The sequence below is a fragment of the Thalia democratica genome, unplaced genomic scaffold (genome assembly GCF_965202585.1).
Source record: "Thalia democratica unplaced genomic scaffold, ktThaDemo2.hap1.1 HAP1_SCAFFOLD_565, whole genome shotgun sequence".
NCBI lineage: Eukaryota > Metazoa > Chordata > Thaliacea > Salpida > Salpidae > Thalia > Thalia democratica.
The window spans coordinates 41,309-53,808 of NW_028139591.1; the positions used below are offsets into that span (position 1 = coordinate 41,309).

Consider the following 12,500-nt stretch of genomic DNA (forward strand, 5'->3'; position numbering starts at 1 on the left):
AGATCAAGTGTAGTATCTGTTCTTCGAAGTTTGATCGCTTCGAGAAGGACCACGCGTCCTTCCCATGATCAAACGACTTTTTGTCAACCGACGTGCAGTTCAGACAATTTATTGTCCTGCTCGTCAAGAGTCGGTCCGGTATTGCAGTACCTCCGGAATCGGCTCGCCTCCCCTCTGGGGGAGTTTGTATACATTTATTCACAACCTGTAGCATGGTAAAGCCCATAGAAAAAGCCTTGGCAACCGTTGCTAATCACTCTGGCTTCAGTTCAGTACACGAATGAATCTTTCGCCTTTTACTAAAGATTTCCGTGGACAGGAGCAATTTCAATGAGTCTTAACAGACTTTTTTTCGGCTGTCGACAGTCTTCTGACATCGGCAGCTTGCACATATTTAACATACAAAAACATGGCTTCAAGAAACATTTTCCGGTTTTTCTTAGCTTCCAATTATGTGACAAAGAAAATTTCATAAAGAATTATCGCAGGTTTTTTCACAGAATATGTTATTTTCATTTTAGTTGATGTTTTTATTTCATGTTTTATTTTTTAATGTACTTATTGGGTGCTGAAAGATTGATAATCGAACAATCTACCGAAATATTAATAATATTGAAAAATTTAAATTTCGAAATAACCTACCTACGGTTAATCTACACGCGTTTAGAAGCCGTAAAAAAATATTTTCGACTTTGTAATGGACCAAACAAAAAATATAGAAAAAATTATCGAAAAAAAAATCTTTTAAAACTTACCTTACGTTAGTCCTTATGCGTTGCGAAGCTCAAAAAAAATATTTTCGACCTTATAATAGAACAAACAAAGAAAATAGAAAAATTTTCCAAAAAAATAAAAAGTCGAAATTCGAAAAAAGAAGAAAAGTGGTCCTTTTCTAGGAGTTTTTTATTCCCAAAAAATGGGTCGATGTCCCCGTAACCCCTAAAAAAAGGGGGTCGAAATAACATTTTTTCATCATGCCTCAAATGGGCTGAAAAATTTTTACGGGGTCTCTGGACCAAACAAAAACGATCTGTCGAGTCAGAATTCCGAAAATCGAAAATTCCCGAAATTTCTGTACTTAAGAGGCGGGGCGCCCACTATCGACAAAAGTGTGCCAAAACCCACAAACGTTGTGTTACGCGCGCTAAGATAAATACAAGCCTGATTGCTGAAAATGTATTCTATTTGAATAAGGTAAGTATCAACACCAAGGAAGCAATTCCTTTATTATAAACTCATACTCTGACATTGCGCTAATATTGCTCGTGAATTGTTATTTAGTTTAAAAATATAATTTATATTACTTTTATTTTATTTTACTATTTTATATTTTTATTAAAAAATTTCTTGTTTAGTTTCTAAGCAACCACAGTTACGTTTATATGTTTAGTTCTATTGTATTCTATATTTATCGATAATTTAATAAATGTTTTAAAAGACTATTCTGGTTTTCCACGCTCTCTTCAAAAATGTGAGTTCTTTTAATTCTTCCACTTAATTATTCATTTTAAAGTAAACAACTAGTTATACTATACAACTAGTTATATTATTACATTATAATGTATGTGTATTATATACTATCATTTTATAACATAAACATAGTTGAGTTATTAAATTAAACGTCAAATATTTTATTACCTAAAATTAAGTTAATCGTAAAATCTGATGTAGTATGAGATATTCCTTAGAAACTAACTATAAATATTCTTGAAGTAAAACAATACCATCTATAAATAGAACAATGAGAAATAGTAAAACAAACTAAACACAACATGTTTATTTTAACAATATTTTTTATTTAGTTTAATCTAATCTAGTTTACTTAATAAACTTTACTTCTAATTATCATAGTATTTAATATAGAATATAGTTAACAATCTTTTAAACAAAGTCTTAAATAAAGTTACAGGGAGTAATTGTAATTAAAACACCAAAAAAAAAAGGTATTAATAAAAAAAATACTTACATCAAGTTAAAATTTTATAAGGATTAATTTTAAAATATCAAATCGATTGTAAATCAAGTGCAAATAGGTTTTTTAAACAAACCGAAGGGTTTATAAAGGCTTGTAAACGGTTTCAGACGCCTACGACCATACCACACTGAGCACACCCCATCTCGTCCGATCTGGGAAGTTAAGCAGTGTCGGGCGTGGTTAGTACTTAGATGGGTGACCGCTTGGGAATACCACGTGCCGTAGGCTTTTGCTTTTTGAATTCATCTTTTTTGTACTATTTTTCTTTCTGACCTATTTATACTTATTACTCGTTTATTTACATTTTTTTAACGCTTAAAAGAAAAGTAACTTCTAGTTATTAGCAAATAAAAACGTAAGCCAATCAGATAACGTTATTTGCTGTTTAAACCAATTAGAGCGCTAAAAAAGTGGTTTGACCAGTTTGAGATATCGAAAAAATAATTGCACCATCTTGTAGAGTACAATTTTCTGAGTTAAAATTAATACAATTAGTCTTTTATACTAAAACTTAAAAGTTTTTTTGTCCACAAACAAATCACTTGAAAAATCAAACGAAAATAAATTTTGCACTTTTGTATTGTGAGTCATAATAAGTTATTTACTGTTACCAACAGATACTAGCAAAAGCTTCTTAAAGTTTTGTATTAACTTAATGTATTTGTAATAAATTTTACTTAATAGAAACTATTGAATTACGTTTACTTAGTTTACTTTTGTATGTGTATTAAATATATAGCAATTTTGTTTGAACTTAAATAAGGACTATTAAACTATTAAAAGAAAACTATCAAAGTTTACTAACTCAAAAGCTAAATCTTAGTTTTATTGTTATAAACATTTATGTTGTAATTTACTAATAACTAAATGAGTTTATTTCAAACAAAAAGAATTAAATAATGTTATGTTATGTCAAGCCTCCTATATGAGGTATATAGGTATATAAGGTATACAAGCTTATGTTTGAAAGTTATAATAATAAAAATAAAAATAAATATTTAGTTGGTAAAATTTGTATGTTTTAATATGCTTTGAAATTAGAGTTAGTATAGAAGTTTTTTTTTAAGTATAATAAATATAAATATTTAGTTACTAACAATAAACTAAAATACCAATTTTGTAGTTATTACAAAAAAAAAAACAAAAATATTATACAAAAGTTTCATAATTATAAGCTTTGAATAACTTTACTTCATAACTATATTCATGTTTGCATATTTAAATTATAAAAAGTTAGTGTTTTGTGTATTGACTTTATGATTATTTTATTTTAGTAACTGTTAGTTTTATACTTTAATAAAAGAAATATGGTTAACAAGTAAGTTAAAAATGAAAGAAGCATAAAAAAACACACTATTTAACTGCTTATTCAATAGTTTGATTATTTAATTATTTTTCTGTTATATAGTTTAATCGTATTGTATAAAAAATACAGAGGTTTAAAGTAAGTTTGAATAAAAATAAAACAAAACATATAAAAAACAGTTCAAATACATAGTTTTTTTTTTTAATGTTCGCGATGGAGAAAACAATGGAGAAAATTTAATTCTTTAATAATAAGTAGTAATTTAAAAAAAAAATAATACAAATAAAGTTATACAATATATATACAATAGTTTGTCAAACTAGGCAAAAAAGAGTAGGCCACCACTACAATCCAATGTTCCAACTGGAAATTCAATGAGATCGTTACTGTACTTGTGATGAACGTTGATAATCCCAAAGATTGTAAGTCGAAGGCCTTACCCAACCTAACCAGCGCACTGGTTTTCTTACAACTGAATTAATCAACATTTAATATTGAATATAATCATTATTGATAGATAGAGGAATGTTGACAATCAACAACAGATTGTAAGTCAAAGGCATTACTCGACCAAAGTACCCACAACCTAGATTGAACAACATTTATTAGATAGATTTGTTTATTGATAGATAGAGAAATATTGACAATCCACAACAGATTGTAAGTCAAAGGCATTACTCGACCCAAGTACCCACAACCTAGATTGAACAACATTTGTTAGATAGATTTGTTAAATAGATAGATAGTACAGTATAATCTCAAAGAATTTGAAGTTGAACATTGAACAATAGTGGCCACCATTTCAGGCCTGCTGGCAGCTAGATTACAGCCCCCGGCTACGCAGACCTGCAATATTGATGAAAAAAAACAGTATATATATTTCCGAATCTGACTTTGAGTACTTTTTATATATTATTAACAAAGTTTTTTAGGGGTAATATCTGTTTAGTTCTTTAATATATCTTTAAAATAAAACACTAAATTAATAACATAATAATAATAATATTTTGTTTTTAATTCGTTAATAAAGTTATTTAATAATATTATATATTAAATGTATATAATAAGTTTAAGTAATAAAATAAATATAATATAACAAATATATTGTATAATAATAATTTTAAAATTAGTAAAAAATAAATAAACATAGTTGAGTTATCAAATTAAACAAACTAGAACGTCAAGTATTTAATTACTAAAATTAATTTAATTTAAATTCAAATTGACACTGTAATTGACATGTAATTGTAATTGACAAAATTATAAAAATCAACCTATTTATATAGCAAAATATTTCTTTATCTTTGTCGTGGCGTTGGGTCTTTGGTCTTGACAGCTAACTCATAAGCGGAAGGTTGTGAGATCGAGTCCCGCTAGTCGTCACGCAAGACATATACTTGAGAGCCGGAGTTAAATTTCTTTGTCATTTGAATTTGAACGCCTGCTAGACAGGCAATTTTTTTGTTATTTAGTGATTTATTAAAGCAGTTTTGCGTTTTACGTTTTTAGCAGACATGCAGTTTCCACTATGACATTGTTTACGTTAATTAATTGTCTCTCAAAATATATTTATATTATATCACATTAAATGAAAAAATAAGTTAACTATCTTATATTAATTTAAATAACGTTTATATAACCTTTTACTAAATTTTTATAAGTTTAATATTCTTATCAATTATTTTATATATTACTTTTTTAAGGTGTTTAAAACTTTTAGAAGCTGTATGTAATGTCTTTTAGTTTAATAGTTCTGTTAAACTATAAAAAAATATAAACATGGTTGAGTTATCAAATTAAACAAAATAGAACGTCAAGTATATAATTACTAAAATTAATTTAATTAAAAAAAAATCTCAGGTAATCTAAAATGTCAGGAATTATTTAAAAATAAATATAAATTTAAAACTTATTATATTGAAAAGATTGATGAATAATACTCTTGAATGTATGCAATGTTTGTATTTGTAATGCAATAACATAAATGGATAGATCAATGACAAATTGTAAACATATTGTATTATTTTATTTTACGATTTTATTTATTTAATTCAATAATTCAATAAACTTTACTTCTACTTGTCCTGGTCTTAGGTAATTTATAGATAACAATTATTTAAACAAACACTTTTGTACAGTTACAATACAGTTTTAGTACAGTTTGGGAGTAACTGTTGATAAAAAAAAACAAAAAAAAAGGTTAATTCAGGTTAAAATTTTATAAGGAATAATTTTAAAATATCAAATTGATTGTAAATCAAGTGCAAATAGGTTTTTTAAACAAACCGAAGGGTTTATAAAGGCTTGTAAACGCTTTCAAACGCCTACGACCATACCACACTGAGCACACCCCATCTCGTCCGATCTGGGAAGTTAAGCAGTGTCGGGCGTGGTTAGTACTTAGATGGGTGACCGCTTGGGAATACCACGTGCCGTAGGCTTTTGCTTTTTGAATTCATCTTTTTGTACTATTTTTCTTTCTGACCTATTTATACATATTACTCGTTTATTTACATTTCTTTAACGCTTAAAAGAAAAGTAAATTCTAGTTATTAGCAAATAAAAACGTAAGCCAATCAGATAACGTTATTTGCTGTTTAAACCAATTAGAGCGCTAAAAAAGTGGTTTGACCAGTTTGAGATATCGAAAAAATAATGGCACCATCTTGTAGAGTACAATTTTCTGAGTTAAAATTAATACAATTAGTCTTTTATACTAAAACTTAAAAGTTTTTTTGTCCACAAACAAATCACTTGAAAAATCAAACGAAAATAAATTTTGCACTTTTGTATTGTGAGTCATAATAAGTTATTTACTGTTACCAACAGATACTAGCAAAAGCTTTTTAAAGTTTTGTATTAACTTAATGTATTTGTACTTAGTTTAAATTAATAGAGTTTATTTGGTTTACTTTATTATGTGTATTGAATGTGATACAACTAAAACAAAACAAACAAGGAGAGTACTTGAATAGAACCAACACAATTTACAGACCAGTTGTGTACTAAACTTAAAGCAATTCTGAATAGTGAATATGCAGTTATTATTATAAGTTCAAAGTTCACTTTAACTTAATTTAATGTATTTTGTAAATTGGTTTTATTTAATAGATAGTAGTGAATTACTTTATTTAATTTACTTTAGTATGTGTTATATAACTTTATTTAAACAAGAAGCAAAACGGGATTATACTTTCAATAAACTACACAATTTACAGACCAGTTGTGTACTAAATTTAAAGCAATTCTGAATAGTGAATATGCAGTTATTATTATAAGTTCAAAGTTCATTTTTATTTATTTTAATGTATTTTGTAAATTGGTTTTATATAATAGATAGTAGTGAATTACTTTATTTAATTTACTTTAGTATGTGTTGTATAACTTTATTTAAACCAGAAGCAAAACGGGATTATACTTTCAATAAACTACACAATTTACAGACCAGTTGTGTACTAAATAAAAAGCTATTGTGAATAGTGAATATGCAATTGTTATTATAAGTTTATAAGTTCACAGTTTACAAAAGCTTAACAATTTAGTTATTATTTTGTTCATATTTGCATATCTAATTTATGAAAAGTTAGTGTTATGTGTATTGGCTTTTTAATTTCTTTATTTGTAGAACTGCTAGTTTTATATTCTAAAGAAACATGTTTAAATAAATATGTTTAACAAGTAACTTAAAAATGGAAGAAATATATTGTATATATTGAACTATTTATATTTATTCTAGCTATTTGCTTAGTGTATTTATTAATGTGATTATTTTATTTTGTTGTTTGTCTTATAGTTTAATCGTATTGTGTTGAAATATATATAACAAATACAGAGGTTTAAAGTAAGTTTAAATGAAAATAAAATAAGACATATAGTTGAAATTATAAAATTATAAGTTTAAAAAAATAGTTTTTTTTTTTTTTTCTTTGTTTGTTTGATTGTTTGTTTATTATATAATCGCGACGTTTCATTTTATTACTTTTAAGCATACTAAATATAATAATAGGTATAGTTATAGGAAAAATTCTATTAGTTTCTAATGTAATAAAAAAGTTTATTTCCACAAATAAATAAATACCTGAAAAATCAAATGAAAAATAAATTTCGCACTCTTGTATTGTGAGTCATAATAGGTTATTTACTGTTACCAACAGATACTAGCGAAGGCTTTTTAAAGTTCTATGTTAATTCAATGTATTTGTACTTAGTTTTATTAAAATGACAGTATTTTTAGTTAAGTATGTTTATTTAACGTTGTGTAACTCAAGTAAAACCAGAAGCAAATAAGGAGACTACTTTCAATAAACTACACAAATTAAAAATATATTATTATTTATAAATCAATCGTGTTGTGTTTCAAAATACATTTTTCAAATAATGTTTTACAAGTATTTATCAGTTATTTAGTTTTCTTTTTATAGTTTAGCTGTATTGTTTTATTTATTTGTTATTATTTTTATTTAATTGTTTGCTTATTATATTTATCGCCATGTGCTTAAAAAATAAAACAACTATAAAGGTTTAAAAAGTAAGTTTAAATAAAAATAAAATGAAACATATAAAATAAGTTTATGATTTTTTTATTATTATTATTTTTATTTAATTGTTTGCTTATTATATTTATCGCGATGTGCTTAAAAGAATAGAACAAATACAAAGGTTTAAATTGTAAGTTTTAAATAAAATAAAATGTAACATATAAAATAAGCTTATGTTTGATTTTTTTATTTTATTTTTATTTATTTTTATTTAATTGTTTGTTTATTATATTTATCGCGATCTGCTTAAAAAAATAAAACGAGTATTAAGGTTTGAAAAGGTTATTAAATAAAAATAAAATGAAACATATAAAATAAGCTTATGTTTTTATTTTTATTTTTTTTTTTTATTATTTTTTATTCAATTGTTTGTTTATTATATTTATCGCAATGTGCTTAAAACGATAAAACAAATATAAAGATTTAAAAAGTAAGTTTAAATAAAAAATAATACAAATAAAGCTTATTTATAATAAACAAACATATTTAAAACATTATAAAAAGTAGTTTATATATATTATTTTTTATTTATTTCTTTTAAACATATTAAATAAAGTATAAAAAAAGTATTAAAACATTTAAACGTAGCATAAATAAGCTTAAAATATTAAAAAAATTGAAAAGAAACAAAGAAATTTAAAAAAAATCGGGAAAAATCGGCAAAAAAGTTCAACAACAACATTTGAGCATCATACGCGTATGCATTACTTTACACTAGTGAGAGAGACGTGTTTGTGCGTTCGGTCGACTTGGCGAGAAAGCGGGCTTAAAGCATTACTGTTTAGCACCCGAGGCGCGGCTATTGCAGCGGCGGCGAACGTGCTATGTAAACGCATCGGAGCAGCGTATGAAAAACTACAAGCGTCCAGCGGCGGTAGGCTTATAGCTTTGCGAAGTCGTCGAGACGAGTAGCCGACGCAGGCACGGCTCGAGGCGGGTAACTGCAGCAGACAGATGGCGTGTTGCTGCTGACGAGTTAACCGGCAGAAGGCAAACGGTTGGTCGGGAGAAAGAACAGTCAGTTGTATAGCTGCATGCTGCAGTCGACGCGGGCTGGCGCTTTAAACAGCAAAAGGCCGGCGCCGACTTTCAGTAACGTTCGCAAGGCTTTTAAGCCGAGTGATAGAAAAGGTCTGTATTTATACAGTAAAAACGCTCAGTCGAGCAACGGGTTTAAACGCCCTCGGATAGTTATCTGGTTGATCCTGCCAGTAGTCATATGCTTGTCTCAAAGATTAAGCCATGCAAGTGTAAGTACGAGCTCACGTACAGTGAAACTGCGAATGGCTCATTAAATCAGTTATGGTTCATTTGATTGTACGCTTTTACATGGATAACTGTGGCAATTCTAGAGCTAATACATGCGTAAAGCGCCGAACTGACGTGAGGCGCGCATTTATCAGACCAAAACTAACCGGCTTTCGGGTCGTTACAATGGTGACTCTGGATAAGCTTGCGGATCGCACGGCCTAGTGCTGGCGACATCTCATTAAAGCAACTGCCCTATCAACTATCGTCGGTACGGTATCGGCCTACCGAGGTTGTAACGGGTGACGGAGAATCAGGGTTCGATTCCGGAGAGGGAGCCTGAGAAACGGCTACCACATCCAAGGAAGGCAGCAGGCGCGCAAATTACCCATTCCCGGCTCGGGGAGGTAGTGACGAAAAATAACAATGCAGACCTCGTACGAGGTCCTGCAATTGGAATGAGTACACTTTAAACTTTTTAACGAGTATCCATTGGAGGGCAAGTCTGGTGCCAGCAGCCGCGGTAATTCCAGCTCCAAAAGTGTATATTTAAGTTGTTGCGGTTGAAAAGCTCGTAGTTGGATATAGGGACGGCGAGGTTGGTCGGTCGAAAGGCTAGCACTGGCCTCGTTGTTCTTGTTGGTCGGTGCCTTCGCGGTGCTCTTAACTGAGTGTTGCGGTGGTCCGGCAAGTTTACCTTGAAAAAATTAGAGTGTTCAAAGCAGGCTTTACGCTTGTATAATGTTGCATGGAATAATGGAATAGGACCTCGGTTCTATTTTGTTGGTTTTCGGAGCACGAGGTAATGATTAATAGGAACGGACGGGGGCATCCGTACTGTGCCGTTAGAGGTGAAATTCTTGGATCGGCGCAAGACGAACGACTGCGAAAGCATTTGCCAAGAATGTTTTCTTTAATCAAGAGCGAAAGTCAGAGGTTCGAAGACGATCAGATACCGTCCTAGTTCTGACCTTAAACGATGCCGACTAGCGATCGGGCAGTGTCGAACTTAAGAACTGTCCGGCAGCTTCCGGGAAACCAAAGTCTTTGGGTTCCGGGGGAAGTATGGTTGCAAAGCTGAAACTTAAAGGAATTGACGGAAGGGCACCACCAGGAGTGGAGCCTGCGGCTTAATTTGACTCAACACGGGAAATCTCACCCGGCCCGGACACAGCGAGGATTGACAGATTGAGAGCTCTTTCTTGATTCTGTGGGTGGTGGTGCATGGCCGTTCTTAGTTGGTGGAGCGATTTGTCTGGTTAATTCCGATAACGAACGAGACTCTTACTTGCTAAATAGCTGCTCGACCCATTGGGTCGGAGACAACTTCTTAGAGGGACTAGTGGCGTTTAGCCACACGAGATTGAGCAATAACAGGTCTGTGATGCCCTTAGATGTTCGGGGCCGCACGCGCGCTACACTGACCGGATCATCGTGTGTTCCCTAGGCCGAAAGGTCCGGGTAATCCGTTGAACCCCGGTCGTGCTAGGGATAGGGACTTGCAATTGTTTCCCTTGAACGAGGAATTCCCAGTAAGCGCGAGTCATTAGCTTGCGTTGATTACGTCCCTGCCCTTTGTACACACCGCCCGTCGCTACTACCGATTGAATGGTTTAGTGAGGTCCTCCGATTGAGCCTGGTACGTGCGGCAACGCACTCGCCGGTGTTCGAAAAGACGATCGAACTTGATCATTTAGAGGAAGTAAAAGTCGTAACAAGGTTTCCGTAGGTGAACCTGCGGAAGGATCATTAACGAATCGAAATTTGATTTCAAGCGACGTCTCTTCTTCGAAGGGACCGAGCCCTGTAACTGTTATAGTTCGGTCGCGTTGCTTCCTGACAGCGGGAGTAATAATTCAGCACGCAAGTGCTGGCGCGGCCGCTTCTTTTTGAACACGATTTTTTGGTTGCATTGAGATTGATTAACACGAGAGATCTCTTAGCGGTGGATCACTCGGCTCGAGCGTCGATGAAGGACGGAGCTAGCTCCGAGAAGTAATGTGAATTGCAGGACACATTGAGCATCGATATTCTGAACGCGTATTGCGGCCTCGGGTAATCCTGGGGCCACGTCCGTCTCAGGGTCTTTAACACACCGATCCTTTCATTAGTTTGAAAGTGCCTGCGACTCGTTTCTTAATTGAGGAGCGTGTCGTCAAAGACAGCTGGTCTGGCGATTTCACAGCTGAAGCGTGAGCAGCCTGCTGGCCTCGGGTGAGGTAGCAACGACGGTAGGTGCTCGAGAATAAGTTAAGTGACTTCAAAAGGCCGACGTACAAAGCGCATGTACTTTTATAGTACATCACTTTTGACCTGAGATCGGGCGGGACGACCCGCTGAACTTAAGCATATCACTAAGCGGAGGAAAAGAAACTAACAAGGATTCCCCTAGTAACGGCGAGTGAAGCGGGATAAGCCCAGCGCTAAATCCGAGCCTTTTTGGAGGGCGAGGAAATGTAGCGTATGGAATTCAGCATGCGGCGAACCAACGACTGCCCACGTTCTTCTGATCGAGGCCTTTTCCCAGAGCGGGTGTTAGGCCCTTGGCGGCGGTCGTAATTCGTCCTAGCGGTTTTCCCGGAGTCGGGTTGTTTGGAAATGCAGCCCTAAGCGGGTGGTAAACTCCATCTAAGGCTAAATACTGGCTCGAGACCGATAGCGAACAAGTACCGTGAGGGAAAGTTGAAAAGCACTTTGAAGAGAGAGTTAAAGAGTACGTGAAACCGCTTGGAGGCAAACGGAGGCGCCCATCGAGTCGCCGGACGTTTTCAGGCGCTGCGAGAGCTGTCCTACTGTTTGAGTGATCTTCGGAGACTCTTACGGTTGCGCTGGCGTCGCGGCGCTGCACTAGCGTTCGGCGAGGGCCGCGACCGGTTGCTGGGCTGACTTTGGTCGTTCGCAAGGTAGCTCTTCTTCGGAAGAGTGTTATAGGCGTTCGATTAGCTTCGGCTCGGCGACCGAGGAGAGATTCCGCGTCGGTCTTCGGACAGGCTGCGTGTTGATCGCTGGAATACGGCTTTGGAAACTGCTCGCAGTCTCTAGAGTTTGTACAAGGCCTTCTTCGCGTTAGCGCTCAGACGCCAGGGGTCTGCGGCTTAAGCTGGCCACGTCTCCGACCCGTCTTGAAACACGGACCAAGGAGTCTAACACGCGCGCGAGGTGTTGGGCAGTACGAAACCCGAAAGCACAGTGAAGGCAAACGAGGCGAGATCCTTTCATTAGGCGCATCGCCGGCCGATCCCATAGGCCGCGTCCTAGGGGTCGAGCAAGAGCGTGCTTGTTGGGACCCGAAAGATGGTGAACTATGCCTGAACAGGCTGAAGCCAGAGGAAACTCTGGTGGAGGGCCGTAGCGGTTCTGACGTGCAAATCGATCGTCGAATTTGGGCATAGGGGCGAAAGACTAATCGAACCATCTAGTAGCTGGTTCCTTC

General features: G+C 33.7%; 7 non-coding genes across 7 annotated transcripts in view; all 7 read left to right on the forward strand.

The window, feature by feature from the left end:
• The window catches only part of LOC145846676 (U2 spliceosomal RNA), a 196-nt gene extending 24 nt beyond the window's left edge, over positions 1-172 (forward strand). Inside the window, exon 1 of the small nuclear RNA XR_014370833.1 lies at positions 1-172. This exon is cut by the window's left edge and continues 24 nt beyond it. This is a non-coding gene — a small nuclear RNA (U2 spliceosomal RNA).
• An 81-nt stretch (positions 173-253) lies between these two features.
• On the forward strand, positions 254-368 carry LOC145846681 (U5 spliceosomal RNA). Its single transcript, XR_014370837.1, has one exon. It is a non-coding gene; the product is annotated as a U5 spliceosomal RNA (small nuclear RNA).
• A 1,716-nt stretch (positions 369-2,084) lies between these two features.
• LOC145846668 (5S ribosomal RNA) lies at positions 2,085-2,203 on the forward strand. The gene has a single exon (XR_014370825.1). It is a non-coding gene; the product is annotated as a 5S ribosomal RNA (ribosomal RNA).
• A 3,400-nt stretch (positions 2,204-5,603) lies between these two features.
• On the forward strand, positions 5,604-5,722 carry LOC145846669 (5S ribosomal RNA). Its single transcript, XR_014370826.1, has one exon. It is a non-coding gene; the product is annotated as a 5S ribosomal RNA (ribosomal RNA).
• Positions 5,723-9,011: 3,289 nt separating this feature from the next.
• On the forward strand, positions 9,012-10,819 carry LOC145846685 (small subunit ribosomal RNA). Its single transcript, XR_014370841.1, has one exon. It is a non-coding gene; the product is annotated as a small subunit ribosomal RNA (ribosomal RNA).
• A 182-nt stretch (positions 10,820-11,001) lies between these two features.
• LOC145846673 (5.8S ribosomal RNA) lies at positions 11,002-11,154 on the forward strand. The gene has a single exon (XR_014370830.1). It is a non-coding gene; the product is annotated as a 5.8S ribosomal RNA (ribosomal RNA).
• A 222-nt stretch (positions 11,155-11,376) lies between these two features.
• The window catches only part of LOC145846689 (large subunit ribosomal RNA), a 3,631-nt gene continuing 2,507 nt past the window's right edge, over positions 11,377-12,500 (forward strand). The window contains exon 1 of the ribosomal RNA XR_014370845.1: positions 11,377-12,500. This exon is cut by the window's right edge and continues 2,507 nt beyond it. This is a non-coding gene — a ribosomal RNA (large subunit ribosomal RNA).